The sequence below is a fragment of the Microtus pennsylvanicus genome, chromosome 5, assembly GCF_037038515.1.
Source record: "Microtus pennsylvanicus isolate mMicPen1 chromosome 5, mMicPen1.hap1, whole genome shotgun sequence".
Taxonomy (NCBI): Eukaryota; Metazoa; Chordata; class Mammalia; order Rodentia; family Cricetidae; genus Microtus; species Microtus pennsylvanicus.
Window position 1 is genome coordinate 105,629,476 of NC_134583.1, and position 19,855 is coordinate 105,649,330.

Consider the following 19,855-nt stretch of genomic DNA (forward strand, 5'->3'; position numbering starts at 1 on the left):
ATATATATCAATAAGAATAGAATAATTCATTTCTTATCCCTGGCCTTTGGGTGAAAAAAGCACCGAAGAAATTCAATGTAGTTGTATTTGTGCCTGCTTTCTTAGACGATGGCTCCTCTAAGAAGAAATCGAACAAGTGCAGTATATTCCAGCGCTTCTTAGGGGCTACTGGCCCAGCAGTATGCTCCAGCAGTGGTAATGTTGTTGCTGGAAAATGGTGTAAGAGCCCCATGACAGGGCTCACATAGGCGCTAAGAGACCACTGCTGGGCTCCAGGGAAGAGTCACAGATGTTTCTCTTCTCTGTTACACATTGTGGCCCATGAGCTCCTTGAGGACAGGGTCTTTGTCATGATTCTTGGCAAGTGTCCTAACCCCGTCACTCAGTGTGATAGAAAATGCAGTTTCTGTGTCAGCTCTAAGTATAAAAACATTTTGAGAGCCCCGGAGGTGGCCCAGCAGGCAAAGAAATGCACTGCCATGCCTGGCGACCTGTGTTCAGTTCCTGGGTCTCACATGGTGGAAGGAGAGAACCAACTGCCGTGGTTGGATATGAATAAGTGTACTAAAAATTATTATACCTTTACCTTCAACAAAGCAGTCTGAGCCACGCCCTCAATCGAGACAGTTTGCACAAGTGATCCACACATGCCTGTGTACATAGAGGTTCATGGTCTGATTGTTTCATGTTAACAGCATGAAGTACACATAGTTGTCCTGTGCCCTAATTAGCGTTAATTATCCACTTACCACAACCTAGTGTCATGGGAGAGAAAAGCCTTGGTTGCAAAAAAAAGACTGATCAGATGAGCCTGTGGGCGTGGCTGAGCTGGTGGGGGTGGGTGTCTTAATAGTTAATTGAGTAGGGTGACCTAGCGCACCTTGGGTGGTACCATCCCTGGGCAGGTGCAAGCTGGAGGAGTGGGAGTCTGAGAGCAGAGTTCCTGTTTTGAGTTTTTGTCGAGACCTCCCTCTGTGATGACCAGTGACCTAGAAGTGTAAGACAGTAAATTATTTCCATACCTGAGTTGCTTTGGTCAGAATGCTTCTTACAGCAACAGAAATTAAACTAGAATACACTGCTAACACAAGGATGTGGAAAAGGCGGTGTTTTAAGTGTCCCAGGAGCCAGGTTGGCTTCGTTAATATCAGATTCTACCGAAAAGGCATGCGGTGCTCCACCTTCTGCTCAATCCAACAGTTTGGCAGTCCTAGAATTTGAGCTTGCACCCAGCTTAGCCCCTGGTGGCCCCTCTTCCACCCCCCCCCCCCCGTGCTCCCTGCTGCTTCCCTCTGCTTCCTCACCCAGATTCCTGGCAGGTGAGAGCTGATGGTCTAAGCTCACCTTTCCTTGTCAGATACGCTCAAACGAGCCCATCAACAACATTACTTTAGCGTCTCCCCATGAGTTCATTCTCATCCACACAGGTTCAAGAGGGGATCACCGTGTAGCGCATATGTGGTTGCGCCTTCAGTGTGGAGGAGTCTGGGGAAACTGAGCAGTGACCGACCTTCCCATTACACAGAGTACCCTGAGAAAAGGGAACAAAGCCTGCCTTCCTCTGTGTTGCCTGTTGTTATGCCCAGTCCCCATTGGGGACCCCAAAAGACCACCAGGGAGACTGACTCACTGAAATGTAAAAGCAAGGTTTATTCTTGTACACAAGTTCAAGCCGGCAGGAACTTCGGCAGCACAGCAGTTGAGAGGGGGCAGTACTATTTAAAGGCAACACCCAGGAAAGTTACATTAGCAGGGTTTGGGATAACGGGTTCAGTCCTGATTGGGTGGCATTTGTCTAGTGGTGTCCCGATCAAAAGCGATGGGTGTGTGCTGGCAGGTGATCCTATCTACAATGGTTGGAACGTTAGGAATTTCCTTTGGATGGTCTGTTTTTGGGTGGTGCCTGGGTAGTCTCAGTTTGTGGTCTTTCTTGCAACCAGGTATTGCCTCAGGGAAAACTACGGAGACTCAGGCCTCTTTTAAGCTTCTCGTGGCTGGGTCCTACACCTATGACCCTTGTGAAGACCAGAAAGAGTGGCTAGGCAACCTTTTTGTAATTTTAGTAACTGGAGACTACTCACTATATACAGAGCCTTCATGGCCACCTGCCTTCGCTGGCTTGTGGCTGCTGGCCACAAGAAAATGGTAGCACCCCGACTTTAGAATGTTGCCCGTAACCCTGACAATGGGGAGGTGACTGTCGCTCCCATCTAGCTCTGTGCACCTAGAGGCCTTAAAAGGTTTCTCTACAAAGCTTAACTCTTCTTCCAAGTCCCTTCTGGTCTATCGCACCCAGCAACTGATGCTTTTGAAGCGTCTCTTAGCTGGGAGGCACAGCGACAATGAAACCAGGTAGGTGTGAAACCTTTTCTTCCGGAAGTGGAACTTCTGTAGGTCTCTTCTTCGTGGAGGTTTGCTGCCGAACTGGTTCCTGGTAAATCTTGGTTACCTGGAGAAACGTCTGAGTTAGAAGCAGAAGATCAGTGTTCAGGGCCATGCTGGGCTGTGTAGCCTGGGCAGTCAGAGACCCTGTCATTTGTCTATAGCTGCAGATTACTCAGTCAGGCATGGAAAGGTTTGGCTCCTGAGTGTCTTCTGACTTCCACAGGCTTTGGCGTGCATCCTGGCTCCCAAGTAAATAAGTTGATGTAAAAGAAAAAAAAAATAAGCCTTCCCAGATAGACTTCAAATGAAAAGTGAAACCATTTAAATTCTACAGTCACTTTTTTTAAAACTTCCTACCTAGCTTTCAACTTAAATATAAATTTACTTTCCCTTCATTAAATGTGTAATGTCTGCACAGTAGTTGAAGAATCAAATTTTTGAAAACTTGGTCCTTGTCAAGATAAATCAGTGACTGAAGCCATTGGGCTGACTGTCACACACAAGCACACAGGTCTATCTTGGCGTCTTTGTCAATCATGCGGCACCTAGAGCTCACCAACTCGGCTAGGCCAGCTGACCAGGGAAGCCCACAGATCTTGTGTCTCTGCGTCCTCCCGGCAACAGGTTTACAGGCATGCTCTTGGCATGGTGTTCGGCCCTTTTACACTAGTTGCGGGGGGGAGTTGGATTCAGGTCCCCACGCTTAAGTGCCAAGCACTTCACCAACAGAGCAGACATCTTGGACGTGTTTAAAAACATCCAAGACATCTTAGATGTATTTTATTATTTCCTTACTATGTGTTTATAGGTGCAAAATTATAGGGTCAGAAGTAACATTAAAATAAATTGTACACCAGACGTGGTCGCTCTTGCCTTTAATCTCAGCATTTGGGAGGCTGAGGCAAGAGGATTACTGCGTGTTCAAGGTCAGCCTAGGCTACAGAGTGAGAAGCTGTCTAACCAAAGCCAAACAAAATTGTAACCAGATTGAAGACTTGATACATTTTACTAAATGGATTCATTTTAAAGCTGCTTTTGCTCTCCTCTCCCGCTGAAATGTGTCAGGGCTCGGCTCCCTCCAGGAAGCGGCTCCTGTGGCTCTCCTAACTGTCCTCTTCATCTGGGAACAGCCGCTCAGCCTGAGGAGACCCTTGGTGCAGCGTCTCTTTCCATAGGGTGTGGCTTCTGACCCAGCGCTGTCCACCTGCCTCCCTGCCGCTCTTCCAAGGCCTTCTTTCCTTTCCTGGTGTCAAACTCACTGAGCTGAGATGCGCCTGGACTGGCTCCTTGGTTCCTCCTTGCATCCTGTCTCCCGTAACTATTTACTCTTGGGTGAAATTTCTGAGAAGTTGTTAAAATTGTTATTTCTGTTTTTTTTGTTGTTGTTATTGTTTTGTAATTGTTCAGTGCGTTTATTCATTGTGACCTTTTTTTCAAGCCAATTGGTTATTTGTTATTTGGGCAGGTGGTTCTCTTTAATCTCTCAAGGCTTATGTCTCCCTTTGTTCTCCTGGTCACTGATCACTGGGAGGTGTTCTTTAATTCTATACTTTCTTTGCGCTAAACCTTTCTGTATTTCCATATTAATAACCATGAAACTGGATTTGTGTTTCTTTAAATCAATAATTATTTAGAAGAACTTGCTTTTCGTGTGTTGGGACTCATTTGTGCAAATGCCTGTCACTCCTGTCATGGCTTTGTCTTAATTTGTGCTTGGAGTGTGGTTTGTCATGGTTGCTTGCAAGAGTTTATGGAACTCTTCAATCTATGCTCTAGTATGATTTATATTTGTGTACATTTGAAAAAAAATTAATATAAAGATGGCTTAGTCTTGCTTTTTCCAATCCCAAATAACATTTTCGTGACTGTAGGGGGGAAAAAACGTCTTGAGCACAAACTGAACATGAAGCCTCGACGCCTAGCGGAAGAGCTTCGAGGTCAAGTTGTGCTGTCTGGCTGCCCAGAGGCCCAGCTGATGGATGCCCTATCCAATCCAGGGAAAAGAAATCAAGATGTGGTCCCCAGAAACCTAACCTGTGACCTAGACTGGGTCCCCAGGGGCTTTTTACCAAGCGGTTCATCTGTTAAAGGACTTTCATCACCCTGACAGGCAGGGCTGGATTTAATGCTTTTAATAAAATCTGGATGCATCTGTTTAACACCATTTATTATGGAAATTCAAGGCTGGAGACCACTTTCCTTTCTAAAATCATCTGCCTGCATTAACTTAGATTGTATACACACACACACATATACACTAGGTAGCAAATTATGTTGATTTTAAATGCGAATTTATTAGCTTGAAAGCCCATTTCCATAGTTTTTTGTTAGACTTTATCAACTTTTTAAATGTTTGTCTCATATTTTTTTCTGACTTTTTGTTACAATAATGAAGTAAGCAACAAGTGCATTTCTTTGTAAATACTTTTTAAATGAGCATTAACACCCCCCCCCCCACACACACCCAGCAGAAGTTACAAACAGTAAGGAAAAAAAAAACTGTAACTATTCTAAGGTCTTTAATCCCAGCACTTGAGAGACAGAGGCAGGTGGATCTCTGAGTTGGAAGCCAGCCTGGTCCATGGAGCAGGTTCCAGGACAGTCAGTGTTACACAGAGAAACTTTGTCTCAGAAAAGAAAACAAACAAACTCAAACTGTAACTACCAAGGATGGTGGGTGTGTCTTGTTAAATCAATTAACTGTCAATCACCAATTTGCACTTCCACAAAATGGTACCCATCCCCCTGGGCACAGTCCATCTGAGAAGGGCTCCATCCAGGATTAACCCCATGGTAAATTGTGTGTGACAAGTATTGTTGTGTTCTCTGCAGAACAGGTCTTGTTCTCAAGGCAAACTGTGATTTGTTATACAGTCCTGTCAATGGCAGAGCAAACCTTCTTTAGGGAGGTTGTTGAAGGTTGCTGGGGGTTGTTGGCGGTTGCTGGGGGTTGTTGATGGGGTTGTTGACGGTTGCTAGAGGTTGTTGACAGTTGCTGGAGGTAGTACTAAGGCAGAAGTTACTGTTTCTCTAGCAGTGTTCCTTGCTAGACTCATTCAACCGCTGGTCTCTTATTAAATGAAAGTCTCAGCACCTACCCTGAGAAAACAGGGGAATTCACAGCCGGAGTGAGGAACATTCACACAACCTGCCCTTCTAAAGGTCCTGAGTTCAATTCCCAGCTACCACATAGTGGCTCACAACCATCTGTAATAAGATCTGGTGCCCTCTTGAGGAAGAGACTTGGTCAGTCATCCTCATCAACTTAGATCATGAAACCCTAATATGGACAAGTTCAACAGAGCCGCCATATACAGGCTGCCCATGAAGGCTTCAGCATGGCCAGGGCATAAATTTCATTTTCATTTTATTGAGATTTAGCAAAGGAGATCACATTATAGAGCCAAGTAGGTGTTTTTCTATTTAATAGGCAAGTATGTAACCGTGCCTCATTTTAAAATGAAAATATAAAATGAAATAAGAATGGGTACAGGTATGTGTACCATGACTGGGCAGAGGTCAGAGAAAATTGTTTAAGAGTTTTTTCTTTTTCCCCTTCTACCCTCTGTTCCTGGATGGAACTTGAAATATCAGCCTTGTATTGCAAATCTTTTCACCTGCTGAGCCATTTTGCAAGCCAAAGTTTTTGTTGTTGTTGTTATTGTTTTTTTTTTTAATGAACAAGTTTGAGCTGGGGAGGCAGCATGGTAGAGTGCTTGCCTAGTATATGTGCGGCTGTGGGTTTGGTCATCAGCACCGAAAATAAACACATTTAAACAAAAAAGACAATAATGGCCATGACCTACTGTGTGGATTCTAGGCATGTATAATCTCACATACGTCACAGTCAGATAGTTGACTAATGTGTTTTAAACAATTTTGTTATTTATCTGTATGAGTGTTTTTGCCTGCATCTATGTTTGTATGTATGTATGTCTGTATGTATGTATGTGTACCAGTTACACGTGAGGTCAGAAGAAGGTGATATATCCCTTGGAACTGGAATTATAGAAGGTTGTGAGCCACTATGTGGGTGTTTGGAACTGAAGCCAGGCCCTTTGCCATAGCAACGAGTGCTCTTAACCTCTGAGCCAATTCTTCAGCCCCAATTTGGCTTTTTTGAATAAATACCAGGAATATTGTTGGCATTCAGGGTCTCAGCTGAGAATCTTAAACACACAGAGTGAGCAGTGTCCTTTATCAGAAAAGCAACACATTTCATTTAAAGGCAATAAATAAATTATCCAGAGAGAAATATTGATGTATAGGGAAATTAGGCATTTGGTGAACAGAATTCAGCTCCTTTGTTTCATATTTCATAGATCAAGTCTTAAGTTTCCTACATTCTGTCCAGCTTCCCTGTGGGCAGGCGTTTTTGCGAGGACATCTGCTTCTGTCTTTTGGTTGATTGTCTTTTTGAGGCAGTTCCTTATCTATGTGGACTAGGCTTACCCCAAACTTGTGGCTACCAAACCTTTGCCTCCTGATTACCGGGATTACAGATATGTGCAGCCACGCCTGCCCAGTGGAGTACTTCAGTTTAAAACAAGTTGAAACCAAGAAGTTGATGTTTGCTTCCACTAATACACCCCAGGCTTATATGTGTAATAGTGACTGGAATAAATGTGTTTTTAAGGCATGCACATTTTAGCAGGAAAGTTTAAAATGTTAATGTGTTTGTTGCATGAGTGCCTGCTATTTCTGGGAAAATGACTTGGTATTTTCCAGTTTTATAGCGAGGAGTCCCAGAGCTACGGTCTCATGCTGAAATAGCACAGGAAGGCAGTGCTGGGGTTACTCTCAGCAGGACTTGCTTTTGCATTCATGGCAGTCTCTTCAAACCTTGCAGCTATATATCTGTTAATCCCGGGGAGTTTGATTTTTAAAAGGAAATCCCCTTTTCTCCTAGGAAGCTTGATAAATGAGAACTGGCGTGGATTTTAGTCACTGGCTCTCAGGGTTCAGGAAGGTGTGGGTCTGAAGTTATGTCGTGAGCATGCTTGAGCATGCTTCCTGCGTTCATCTCACCTCCACAGAGCCGGTTCACCGAAGAATGCAAGATAATGTGATAAGGGTTAAAAGTGCTGGCTGCTCTTGCAGAGGACCTGACTTTGGTTCCCAGCACTCACCTGGTGATTCACAGTCCTCTGTGATGCCAGTGTCTGGGGATCTGGTGCCCTCTTCTGGCTTTCAGAGGCACTGCTTGCACATGATGCCCAAACATACAAGCAAGCAAAATACCTACGTGTATTCAATTTAATAAAAATTAAACTGATACTTTGTTGCTAGGTAGTAGTGGCACATGCCTTTAATCCTAGCACTCAGGAGGCAGAGGCAGGTGGATATATCTGAGTTGGAGGCCAGCCTGGTCTACAGAGCAGGTTCCAGGACAACCAGGGCTACACAGAGAAACCCTTTCTCATATATATATCATTGCAGTAAAAGTGGCTGATAGGTGCCTGGAGAGATGGCTCAGTGGTTGAGCAGTCGATTGTGCAGAGAGAGGATCTGGCTTCTGTCCCCAGCTCACAACCATCTGTGACTCCAGTTGCAGGGAGTCTGATGCGTCTTCTTGCATCCATGAGCACCATGTATTTATGTGTGTTGCACACACATGCTTGCAGTCACTTACACACACACACACAGTTAAAAAGGAAAGTGGCTGAAGTTGGAAGGTCAGTTTTCCCATCTCACAGAGGAGCGCAGTTTGGAAAGGTGCGCTTTTGAGATGGGTTGACTTGCGAGAACAATGAGCGTCTTGTTTCTGTAACTGCAGCTAACTTTAATTAAAGGCCGAGGACAGAAAACATAAGGTGTTTGGAGGAACCAGGGAGGGGACTAGTGGGCTGGCCCATCCCCCATGGCTCAGTGCTTCCAGAGTGTGTGCCAGGGCAATCTGGATTTGTCTTTCATAGGGGAAAGGTGTCTTAGCCCATAAAATCACAGAGATGTCCTGCCTGTCACATGGTCTTTGTTCTCTGGCTTCAAAGACTTGGAAGGCTCACCTTATGCCCCTGAGCTCTTGGGAAAGGCAGAAGCTTGTCCTTTGTAACCTTCCCTACAGACTAAGGAGCACGAGGATGGGCATGGGTGTGGGTTTAAAGGGACAGGTGTCGGCCGGAAGATCAGCGCTGGTGCTGAGGTTCTGTTAGTCAATACTGCAGGTCCCATGAGCAGCGCTGCAGCTGAGCCCTGGCCCCACCTCCCACCCTTTCCTTCTGGATTGTAGTAGGATATTTATACATTCCCAAGATGAGCAACATGGGAGTTGCCTTAGGTTTGTAATGCTTTATTGAAAGCCGCGCATGCACTTGTGTGTGTATGTGTGTGTGTGTGTGTGTGTGTGTGTGTGTGTGTGCACGCGCGCACATGCATACATGTATGTGAATGGGTGTTTTAATTGAAACCTGTATTATTGCCTGCACCATACCACAGAGCTTGTTTGTTTATGAGGAAAAAAACGAAAACACTGAGAAATAGTTTCAGATTGTGATTTCTTTTTTAAAGAAGGCTCCCATTCTCAAAGCTTTAGTTGAAAATAGAAAAAAGAAATTAAAAGCTCCTGCATCTTTATCTCACATATTGTTTTTCAAGGGAGGAGTTCTGGATCCTGTTTTAAATGTCATAATGTATTTCAATTAAACCAGGAAAAATATTCTAAGAGGCAAAGTAGTTTCTGATACGAAGTAACATCTTTAAATTTGCATAGTAGTGGGGGATTTATAACAGTCTGGAGATAAGTGTCCATTTACAGGTCAATAGGAAGGGCATGAAGTCTGTCTAGTGCATGCCTGAGGTCTGCCACATAGTGGTGACAAAAGCCATATTCCTAGTGAGGGATTTCTCTGTGTGTATTAATGTGGTCACTATCAGATCTGGTGCTTAGGTAACAGGCAGGGGACAGTGACGTGAACCGTGGCTCTCTGCTGTGATCTCTGGACCATCATCAGGGTCCACAGCATCAGGGAGGTTTTTGGCAAGCTAATGTTCTCAGGTGTCGCTGAATACTTCTGATAGGGTAAAGATTGCGAGCCACAGGCTGGAAGCATCCTTTTAATCATTGCATCAGTTTCGTTGTCAAGGTCTGCCCTGGTGATAGACTTCTCTGGAGTCTCCACGCCATCACCCGTGGAAGCAACCTCTTTTGGGGACTGCCATAGACAGCCTTACCAGGGCCACAAAGGTAGTCTTCGGCGGTGCAGAGGGATGCCAGGGAGTTCATAAGAGCCCGCCGAGTTACCTCCACTCTGCTGCCCTTGGTTCGCTGTGTCCAGAGCATTGTGGCACTTCCTCTTCATGGAGCTGTCATTCAGGTCCAGGCCCCATGTCTGTGTTGGCTTTCTGCTCAGGGTCCCTGGGGGAGATAATGTGACTCAGAGTCTGCACATGCTGGCTCGACTCAGATACAGGAAGCTTCCAGATAAACTTGGCACTTCTCCTGAAACTGATTTTATATCAGCCTGTGGGACCTTATCTTGTAAGCCATTAATATCCTTTGCCTGCCAGGTAGCAAGTGCTCTGGTGTGCAGAGTTTGAAGGGATCTCTAGATAGCCAACACTAACCGTGCATCATCTCCCAGAGAGTTCGCGTCTTCTGCTTCTCTAAAATGTGATCTCTGGACCGCAAGCGGCATCATCTGGGGATGCTGGAGGAACACAGTTCACAGGCTCTACCCCAAACCCCTTGAGTCAGAAGTTCTGAGATGGGAGCAACCAATTTAACAAACCCTGCTAATATTTGAGAAGTATTGGTTTTAAGCACAACTTTTAAACATTTTTAATGGTCATACAGTAGCCCTGTGCCTCCTAGTATCTGCATTTGCCTAGTTTTTGAAGTTTCTCTTGCTATTGACGTCTGCCTTTTAGTTTACTGTGATCTGGTAATATACAGGAATTATTTGGATTCTTTTGTATTTGTTAAGACTTTCTTGTGGTCTAGAATGGAGTCTGTTTTAGAGACGGTCCATTGGGCTGCAGAGAAGAATGTTTTTTGTTGCCTAATACATGAGCTATTCTGTAGGTACCTTATTAAGTCCCTTTGATCTTAACTCTGAAGTTTCTTTGCTGATTTTAGTTTCGATGACTTATCTAAGGATGTACTATTCCCATACCCCCACTCCACCCCCTAGGTTACTCTGTGTAGCCCTGGCTGTCCTGGAACTCACTTTATAGACCAGGCTGACCTCGAACTCACAGATCCACCTGCTTCTGCCTCCTGAGTGCTGAGATTAAAGGTGTGCGTCACCACCACCCGGCTGAGACAGGCCGACTTGATTTTTACAACTATTAGTTCAGAATTGGAAGCCCCAGTCTTCAGCGCATGTATGTTTACAATTTTATCTTTGCCATGATTTTTCCACTAATACGTAGGAAAATCTTTTAAAATCTCCTCTAATTTTGGTCAGAGATCCAAATCCTCCCAACTTTTTTTCACGTTTCGGCTTCCTTGCCCGATTGGCTTCCATCTTTTCCCTCTGCATCTAGCTTGCTAGTGAAGAGTGTTTCTTGGAGACTGCAGATAATTGAATCCTGCTTTTAAAAAGAAGTTTATCTTTGTCTTTCCATTGGTAATTTAAGGTTCTTTGAAACGTGTTTACGAATTCCAAATGTAGAACTCTCAGCTCCTTCTCCAGCACCACGTCTGCCTGTGTGCTGCCTTGCTTCCCACCATGAGGATATTGGATTAAGTCTTCAAAATGTTAACCAGCCCGTGAAATGTTTTCCTTCATAAGGGTTGCTGTGGTCATGGTGTCTCAGCACAGCAGTAGAAACCCTAAGACAAGATGTGTTACGCTTTCAGACCTGATAGCATGTCACAGTGTCAGTCAGGCCTTTGGGTCCTGTGTTAATTAATGCTGGTCCCTGCCACTTTTGGACCACATTTCAGGCCACACAAGTATAAGTTTAGCATCTGGGCTTTCTCCTGGGGCTCCCACTCTCCTGTGGGTGCAGCCAGAGGCTAGATGTGGCTCTGCTGGCTGTGGTAGCCTCCCTGAATCTGGGAAGCCAGAGCTATCTATATACAACTAGCATTTAAACACTAAGAAAGCTTCCTGCCCTCAAGTCAGTGCTGAGCTACCTCAGGGCTGGGTGCTGCCGGGCGGTCTATAAGCCGCGCTTCCTCAGGTCACCTAGTCACGGCTCTTCCATAGCATCTGTGGCTGCATCCACACTGTGGGGATGCCAGCTGTCCCTGCTTATGTCTCCTGAGATGTGTGGGCCTGTCGCTGCTATCAGATGGCAGAGGAATTGAAGACATTAGGCTTCCCAAAGCCGATTTGCAACTTTCTATTGTACACTAACCTTCAAATTTATATAGCACTGTTTTTAAATCATCGCTAAATTAATCAAAGTATGTGTTTTCCCTTTCTGACAATGAGTCATTTGGTTCCACTAATATTCTCTGATTAAAAACCTATCTTCCAGGGTCACACAGCCATGAACTTTTGCCCCCAGGCCTCAGTAGAGAGCTGTGAGTGCGGGAAGGTTTAGTTATCAGCTGTCTGCTTTTGTCCTTACTTTAGACCCTTCTTCCTTGCCCACAGCACAGCTAATACAGTAAAGAACGAGTAGGCATTTGGGGCAGATAATTAGGCCTAAGCGGGGAGGACACATACAGGATGATGAAGCCCACACCCAGCATGGATAGAAACAGTGTTTACCAGAGAGTTCCCTGAAGCCCTCGGCATCTAGAGTTGCAGCATGGGACGGACTGTGCATAAAATATTTATAGAGCACAGTGCGCTTCACCTTTGACAAAAGAAGGGTTTAGGTGTGTACTGTTACTATGGCTGCCGCTAACCCATAAACCACTGAAGGACTTTGGAAGAAAGGAAAGCATTTGCCGTTGAGTTTGTAGAGGCTGAGTTTGTAGACGCTGATAGAGTAGCCTTGGTTCCCAGCTAAAAATACTTAACGTTTTATGTGTTATCAGAATGACCCTGCAGTATCGAGAAAAATAAAGGGAGAGAAGTGAGTTTGCTCAGGACTGAGTTTACTAGAGAAGCTCAAGAGAATGGACGGAGCTAGATGTTTGAAGTTGGCGAACAGAATCGACTTGGCTTCTGGGATTACAGCTAAGAAACCAAAACCACAGTCTTAAGAAGCAGGGTATGGCTTGGTGTGTGTGTGCAAGCATGCCTGTGTATGCACCTATAATAGAGTCTAGAGGTCAATGTCCCTTGTCTTTTATTGTTCCAAACTCTCCTTTTTAAAGCATACTATGTTATTGAACCCTGAGCTTAACCATTGTAGCCAGACAATCTGGTCAGAGATACCAGGGATCCATGTGCCTTCACCTCACCCCTAAAGCACTAGGATTCCAAACATGTGGCTGTCCCGCCTTGCTTTTACATAGGCGCCGGGATCTGAACTCAGGTCCTTGTGCGTGTGTAGCAAGCACTTAGTAAGCCATCGTCCCATCCCTACATGGTTTATATGTAGAACCAAGTATCTCTCTCTGTGCTGCGTGTTTGTCCATAAAAGAGGAACGCTAGTGCCCACCTAATCGCCTCCTAAAGGGTTGGAAGAGTAGGCACCTCTTGCTTAGTAAGTGGGGGCGATCTTGTTTGTTCATTTGTCTCTATGAGGGTTGCGTTGACTCATGAACTTACTTCGATGTTCCTCTTCTGGAAAAGCATAAGCGAGGAAATGATCAGCAAGGCGAAGAAGGCAAGTCAGTGTCTTTCAACATGCAAGACGCAAGACCCCCACCCCAGGGTCCTTTCTGTGACTCAGGAGCTTCCCTAGACTTTGCTTTCCCAGTCAATGTATAGTTAGGGTAGCAAGCAGAAAATGCCCTTGATATCATGAGATAGTGTAAATCCACAAGGAGAACACTCGGGTAGAAAAATAAACCAAGGGCATGAACAAAAAGTCTAAGATGGTAACGTGTTCAGCTTCATGTGCACACTGAGTCTGAAGTGTCTCTAGACTATAATATTAAATAAACTACTACCCAAGCAGTAGAGGGCTGTGGAGCAGTGGCGTTGCTGTGCGCCGTGGCATTTGACGTTCTTATGTGCAGCTGTTCACGGCGTCAGCTCCTTATGTTCTACGTGATTAGCCTGTGACTTTTCCCGGAAAAATCACGGATGGTGTTACAGCACTGGTTTATAGTCAAAGCTTAGAAACTATCTCAGTGAGCCCAAGGGGTTTTAAAAATCCCATACAGCCATTAAAATAAAAATGTAGGAAACTATTAAATGGCAGTGCTTTTTTTTTCAAATAAATGGGAAAATCCCGTCACAAATAATGCCAGAATATTCCTGTTTGTGTGTTAGGTCTATAAATTGGCCTTGCATACATACCAAAGTGGGAGAAGATTCAGTGAGAGGCTACTGGCACTTAAAAAGCTTTATCTCTTGAATTTTCTAAACTTATTGCTGAGAATAACACTATTTTTTGTTTTTGGTTTTCAAGATAGGGTTTCCTGGAACTCACAGATCCACCTGCCTCTGCCTCCAAGGGCTGGGATTAAAGGCGTGCGCTGCCACCTCCAAGTTTACAACAAACACTATTTTGGACGACGAGAACATGTTACTTTAAAGATAATTGAGCCTTACCTATATAGATTACCCAGCACTGTGCTGTCGGCGTGTCGCGGTGCCCTATCTGTGGTCTGTGTGAGTGACCGTCCATCGCGTTCCTGAAGCAGGAGACTGATGTAGAAGTCGACTAGACGCCAGCTTTCCTGAGCTGACGGCAGAAAGTGTTGAATGTCTCTGTGAGATTTCTTAGGGAGACAAAACCAGGCAAGCAGGGTGGCGTTGGCAGAGCAGAGTTGGACAGCTTGGAACTGAAGTGTCTCCAGCTGGTGGTAAGATTTTGGGAGCTGACCGGAGGAAGTAGCGCATCCCTGGGGGTATATCATCACACACCGAATTGTATCCTGCTAGCTCTCTCTGTTTCCTGGCCCACCACGAAGTGAGCTTAGCTGCTGCGCGCTCTGAAAGCGGCTGTCCAAATAAGGCTCTCCTCTCTAGGGTATTTCCTTTAGTTCCTTTTCTGTCATCTTTGGGATAAAATTGCAGTCACCCATCATCTTTTCCCATGGCAAGTTATTCAGTGATGCTGAGAGCTTGGTTATGAGACACCATTTGAAATTCGAGCATGCTCACTTTGGCATGAGATCTAATATGTGTCGGACATACTTAAAACTCATCTCCTAGCTCCATGAGACGAGCCTTAGAATAGTCTATAAGTGGTGTCCTTTGACATTGCCTCTAGGTGTCTTCTATAAATGTCCTGGGCTATATTCTTATGTATCTTGACCTGGTACCCACTAGTAATTGAACCTGGCACACAAAAATTGTACGCAATTGGCTAACGATATAGTTTAAAACACATATACATTATGAATTATTAAGTTCAGGCAGATATATCACCTCAAACATTTATAATGTCTTTATGGTGAAAACTTTGAAATCCCTTTTAGTAAAGGAAATTTAGTAAAGGCCTGCTGACTTTGAAGAGCATTGACAGAGCTGACGCAGAAGAGAATTGGCTTATAAAAACTAATATGGTCTACACTGAAGTAAAAACCTTAATAAACACAGCCGGACATCTAAACTCGATACACAATGCTACATTGGACAGTAATGTTAGGTGGTGTGTGAGGCTTGCAGTGTGTGGATGGTGGGCATTGCTGGGGCTGGAAGCTGTAGCAAGGTGCCCTCACAAGGGGACCTGATGGTTACACAGGCAGGGTGGAAGGGTGCATATTTTTGGTAGTCCGTTAGTCTCACTGGAAGAGAAGGAATTGGAAACTGGTAGCACATAGTTAGTGGATGGTAGGTCATGGGCGAACTGAAAGCCGCCAGAGGAGTTTATATTTGGTAGAAGACAAATCTTTAAGACTGGGGCTGTGGATAAAAGAGGACTCGGGGTTTAGAAATTTTAAAGCTAGAGAGCTGGTATAGTCTGTAAGGCGGGATGGGAAAGGCTGATGCTGTCGAGGACCTGTGGTGGATCAGCGAGACAAAAGATCGCCCTGTTCTTCTTCTACAGCAGGCTCTGGGATGCAGCCTGTCATTTTATTAATAGCGAAGCTGAGATACTTGGCAGAGCAAACATAACCTGGTTACATTCTGCAGAATGGCAGGAGCATGGGTCCTGCCCAGGGACCTCTGATTTCCTAGAGCAATGAGGGTGTGAAAGCCGCATCGGTGCTTGATTGTGTAGTCAAGGAAACCAAGAGCTCGGGGACAAGGGCGATCTGTTCAAGGTTGTGCAGGTAATAGGAAGAAAATGGACAGGTGGCAATCTACAGGAAGAGTCCAGGCCACAGGTTAAGAAATCGTAGGCACATGCAATACGCCAATGGATGTAGCAGCAGGCAGTGGTACCAAATCACTGTTATTAAAACGGAGGCTCAAGAAAGATGCTGCTGGAGGGATGTTGGAGTTGGGAGCCGTGAGAGCGTGACTGAGTGACAGTCCCAAGGTTTTTATCCCAGGGAACCGCCACTCAGAGTGTTGATGATGGAGTGGTCTGAGTATAAAATGACAGGAAACCACGGAAAGATGGGTGGGATGCATGAGCTGACCTATGTATGTCTTAGCAACCACACAGAAGACGGTAACAACTAAGGCTGAAAGGCGGTGAGGGACAGATCCCTTTTCTTGGAAAGAGTACATCAACGTAAGAGAGGTTTGATTTCGGAAATGCATAGCTGACTCCAGTCGTTGGCTACCCTGCCTGCAGTCTCAACCTAGAGAGAGGATTGCGTCATCACTTCCTCAGTGAGATCTCTTCCCTTTCAGAAGGATTGTCGCCCAACTGGATGGACCACTGCACTACTGAGTGACGGCCATCTTCTGACCCCACTAGGGAGTTGTCTGCAGAGTTGAAATGTTTATTGTGGTAACCTCCGACCTTACGTGATTAAGGTAAGGTTTTACTTTTTATCTTAGAGCCATCACAGAGTGGTCGTGTTTCTCTCCTATAACTTTACTTTCTACAGGTATTAATCCATTCCATCCCATAGGTTCTTGTGTTCTGATATTCCATTCAGAGCACTCTTAATCTGAAAATGTATAAGAGTGCAGAAAATATTTTTTATAGGATGAAATATGAGCAGGCTGTTTGACGCTGAAAAATGGAGGTGAAATATATTCCTCCTCAGATTAAATCAATAAAATATTCCATTTCCATAAACACAGTGTGCATAGCCTGGATTATACTAGAAAAAACTTATTAGATCAAGAGAAGTATTATTAAGGCTACTTGAAATAAATGGAAATACTTACATATTTTCAAAGACAAAAGTAAACATACAGGGAGTTTAATAGAAAATTATTGTCCCACTTTCAGAGATATTAGTATTTCACTGAGTTATTTTCTCAGTTTATGTAGTATGTGTGCTTCATTTCCTAGATTGGTTTAGGAATGATTGACATTTACCGCACTGCCCTGTGCCAGTCTCTGCAGCACCCCCTTGGTAGGTTTTAATTTATTGACTCCTACTGAGATTATTTCTTTTGTCCTTTATTATGGTTTGTGCATGTGTGTGCATGCAAAGGTCAGAGGACAACATTCAGGGCTGGGTTCTCCTTCCGCTGTGGATTGTGGGCACTGAACTCAGGTCATGGGGTTTGAATAGCGCCGCATTTACCTGCAAAGCCATCTTTCTGACCTGTCAGTATATTAACTCTCAATGATGCTGTGAGAGCCTTTGTCACCGTTTGCAACTAAGAAAATTGAGACTTTGGGAAACTAAGTGACTTATCCATGCTTGTAAACTTGGGCTAGTGAGCTAATGAGCCCTACCAATAGGCGGTTGTACACAATTCAACAACAGACCCTTTTACAGGACTGTGAAAAGTTCAGTCTCTCCACCCTCTCCTTTTCTTGGCTGTATACACCACTTCTCTCTCTCTCATTTTAGAAGCTTCCTTGTTGCGAGTCTTTGCTATCCACAGGTATGATGATCTCTGTGGGATGAGTCGCTACCACCGTGACCTTGCCAGGGTTGATGGGACACTCTGCTCGTTGGTTTTCAGAAGGCTGTGCCAATGCAGCTCCTTGGCTTCAGGATAGAGAAGTAACTGATGATGGCCAGCATCACTTGAAGACTGCAATTTGAATGACCTTGTCTTGGTTTTAGAGATCCCAAAGGTCCTTGCATATGTCCTCTTCCATCCAATATTCTAGAGACCATCACATCTGCATGCTCTCTTTTTGTCATCGCTGATGGAGTTGCAAGACAGTGCAGAAAGGTGCAGGCTCTCCAGTAAGTTGCTTGGCATTAGATCAGAGGAGGGTTACTCTGCCTCAGTTTCCCTGACTTCCCTTATAAAACTCTTCAGGATGTTCTGCCTTGGTTGGCTGCAGCTGTCTTCCAGAAGTACATGCTCACAGAAACAAAACAAAATAGAAAGAAAGGCTGTACTTGGTTTGAATGGAATGTGATTATTAAATTAGTAAATCACAGTAGAAACTAGACCACTGATTAGCTGAAGCTCACACATCACCATTCCTGCCTCAGTTGATGCAGGGAGGTCATGTACGAGGGCAGAGCAGAAACAGGGTAGCCAGGCTCTTGTAACTTTACAACTCCCATCGGACTTAAACACACACACACACAGGCACACACACACACAGAGGCACACACACACACACACGTTCCTCTCTGCATACTGGTCAGGGAGGTAGAACTGCTGTTACTACCCTGGTTTTATAGTGAAGGAAATTAACTTGAGGATTAAAGGTTTTGCTCACTTCAGGTCACGGAATGGTCAGTGGCAGAGCTGGCAAGCACTCTAGATTCTGTCTTTGTATCTTTAATCCTCATTCTTGATGTTCTCTGTGTAAGGATAAAGCCACAGAGTGGCGGGTGGAGAGAGCCAGGGCCAGAGATGTCCTGGTACAGAAAGAACAAAACCAATGCTCCCTAGGAGAGGGCAGCAGAGTTTGGAGAAGGGAGCTTGGATATGTTAGGAGTATGACAGGGAACTGCGTAGAGAGTGTGCATAAACGGGGACATTGAGGACTTCAGAGATCAAAGGGCTAAATAAAGATCCAACAAAAAAGGTTTTCCTTCTTGGCTGTTTGAGTCAGGCCTAGGCTGACCTGGAATTTCTTTCAAAAGGTTATTATTACTGTTGTTGTCAGTGTGCTCTTTCTCTGTGTGTGTGCACATGCATACACGCGCACATGGCATACATGTGCACACACAGTTACTCATGCTGTGCATTGTGTGTGTATAGGGGTGAGTATGCCTCAGCACACGCATGGGTGTCAGGGTCAGAGAATAACTTTGTAGAGTTGACCCTCTCCTTTCACATAAACATGGCTTCTAGGGATTGTATTCAGGTTGCCAGGTCTTTGCCTTCTGAGCCATCCTTCTGACCAGCTTTGAACTTCTTATCCTCCTAGCTTCACCCTTTGAGTGCTAGGACTACTGTTATGTGCTGTTCACAACCAATTTGTGTAGTGCTGAGGGTCCAACTCAGGGCTTCATGCATGTGACAAAAGTACTCTACCAACGGAGAACCATGTCCTTGTCTTGGTCACTCTTCCATTGCTGTGACCATGTGACACAAAGAGACACCATGATCAAGGCAACTCAGAGCAAACCTTTTATTGGGGCTTCCTCCCAGTTTCAGAGGTTCAGTCCGTTATCATGGCAGGGAGCATGGCAGCGTGCAGGCAGGCACAGGAGCAGTATCTGAGAACTATATCCTAATCTATAGGAGATTGGCATGAGGTTCTGAAACCTCAAAGCCCACCCCCAGTGACACACTTCCTCCAACAAGGCGACACTTACTCCAATAGTCTATGCCTGGTGATTTTTCAGAAAATTAGGAAACTACCTACATCAGGACCCAGAAATACCACAAGGATATGTGCTCAGCTGTGTTCATAGCAGCATTGTTTGTCATAATCAGAACCTGGAAACAATTCAGATGCCCCATGATTGAAGAGTGGGTAAAGAAGATGTGGTACATTTACACAATGGAGTACTACACAGCAGGAAAAAAATAGTGACATCTTATAATTTGCAGGCAAATGGATGGAGCTAGAAAACATCATATTGAGCGAGGTAACTCAGACACAGAAAGACAAATATCATATGTACTCACTCATAAGTGGTTTTTAAACATAAAGCAAAGAAAACAAGCCTACAAATCACAATCCCAGAGAACCTAGACACCAATGAGGACCCTAAGAGAGACATACATGGATCGGATCTACATGGGAATTGGAAAAGACAAGATCTCCTGAGTAAATTGGGAGTGTAGGGATCATGGGAGAGAGTAGAAGGGGAACTGGGATGAAGCGGGGAGCGGGGATCAGAGAAAAATATATAGCTCAACAAAAACAATAAAAAAGATGAAAAAAATTCATTCTTTCTACAAATAATTGTGTGTGTGAGAGAGAGTTCGAACGTATGTGCACATGCGTCCTTTTGCATGTAGAGGCCCGCTGTGAACCTCAGATGTCATTCTTCAGGACCTCTGTTTTTGAG

The 19,855-nt window shown here is 44.7% G+C and overlaps 1 protein-coding gene and 1 long non-coding RNA gene across 3 annotated transcripts in view; one reads left to right on the plus strand and one right to left on the minus strand.

Annotated features, from left to right (window-relative positions):
* The window catches only part of Kank1 (KN motif and ankyrin repeat domains 1), a 183,034-nt gene that overhangs the window by 48,605 nt on the left and 114,574 nt on the right, over positions 1–19,855 (plus strand). For both annotated transcript variants that reach the window (XM_075973753.1, XM_075973751.1), the window contains exon 2: positions 16,149–16,274. The gene's annotated coding sequence lies outside the window, so the exon portion shown is untranslated. The remainder of the gene's footprint in view (positions 1–16,148; positions 16,275–19,855) is intronic.
* On the minus strand, positions 888–14,167 carry LOC142851154 (uncharacterized). Its single transcript, XR_012910743.1, has 3 exons — positions 13,950–14,167; positions 2,366–2,461; positions 888–989 (listed from the first exon to the last, which is right to left on the minus strand). It is a non-coding gene; the product is annotated as an uncharacterized LOC142851154 (long non-coding RNA).